The following is a 1411-nucleotide window of genomic DNA, read 5'->3' as shown; positions in this document are numbered from 1 at the left end:
CTGGCTGAAACTTGGCAAGTGTCTGCAATGTAGATTTACTACTGTATACTCCCACTATAGACCATTCAAATTTGACTGCATCTGAAGTTTAAAGCTTTTAGTCTGTGCTGTCTTGGAAGGCAACCTATTTGGCTGGAAAGGAACATGCATAATACCATAAGGTTTAATAGTTAGTGTGGATTTAACACACAGGCTCCAAGTCAGCCAAGCATGTGCTAAGATCAGCAATCTTCATTAGATGCTGGTCAAGGGATGACTAGGCTGGCACTGGAAGAGAGTCTTTTTGGTCCATCTGTCACTGCAACTTCAATCTTGTAGCTGCATTGATAGATAAATATCTAAGATGACTTTTAGACTAGAAACTTTTTTCCTTTGGACGGTGAATAGGTTCAGCAAAACCACTCTGCAACTTTAGGGGGAAAAAGGTTGCTGGCTTGACTGCTTCAGAGGCTGACTTGCACTAATCAGAAGAGCAGGTGAAGTGACAATGTCTTGCACTCGTAGCATGACTGGGGGTGTTGTGCCCAAGTTTATATCTGCCCGGATGAGGTATTAAGAAGCTTGGACTAATTTATACATTTCATTGGGATTTTTCAGGAAGTGTTTCCTGCAAACCTGTGTAGACTGTAAGTGGGTTATAGCCGTGTTGGTCTAAGGAAACGAGCAGACGAGGTTGGTCAGGTAAATGTGATAACCTTCTATCAGGCCAGCTATTTACTTGCTCTAATAAAAGATATTGCATTTACCCAAAGAACTTTGTCTGCCCAAGTTGGTACTGGCTGTACCGGGTTGAAGTCAAAAAGCCTCCTGAATGACATGAACTCCATGTAGTTTTACAAAAAGCACAGGCTCCCAAGGGGAGGAGACCCAGATATGCAGTGCTCATAGTCGGGACGAGAGGATTTCTGGGCAGGGCACTCGCGAGCTGGCTTCGGGAGGTGAACTGGGTGGTTTCCACCTTTTTTATTATTTATTTATTTATTTATTTATTTATTTATTTTGCTTTGACCTTTTTCCTTTTTTAACCCTTGGTCCTTCCAGGAGGAGCCATCGGGGTTACCACTTGGGTTGTGTGCCCTGCCTGCTTGGTCGCTGATCCTGATTTCTATGCAGTAAGCTGTTCAAGAAGAAAAGCTTTGCAAAGCACAAACAGGCAGGACTTTCTGAAGTGCTCGAGGGATGTAGGTGCATATATCCCCTAGTCTTGCAGGTGCATTTGGGTACTTGTCCCTTAAGTGCTCTTTAAAAAAGAAAAGACATAATACATATTTTTGTAAAACGTCTGGTCATTGTTCCTCTGGCAGTGGTTTTCAGCCTTTTTAGACTGAAGGTCCTGGGTGGAAAAATCTCAGCTCTTAACTTTCATTGTTTGTTTTTTTTTTTTTTTTTTTTTTTTTTGGGAAAAAAAAAA

Source organism: Gavialis gangeticus, unplaced genomic scaffold (assembly GCF_001723915.1).
Source record: "Gavialis gangeticus isolate Ggan-Ray unplaced genomic scaffold, GavGan_comp1, whole genome shotgun sequence".
NCBI lineage: Eukaryota > Metazoa > Chordata > Crocodylia > Gavialidae > Gavialis > Gavialis gangeticus.
This window is presented reverse-complemented; position numbering follows the sequence as displayed.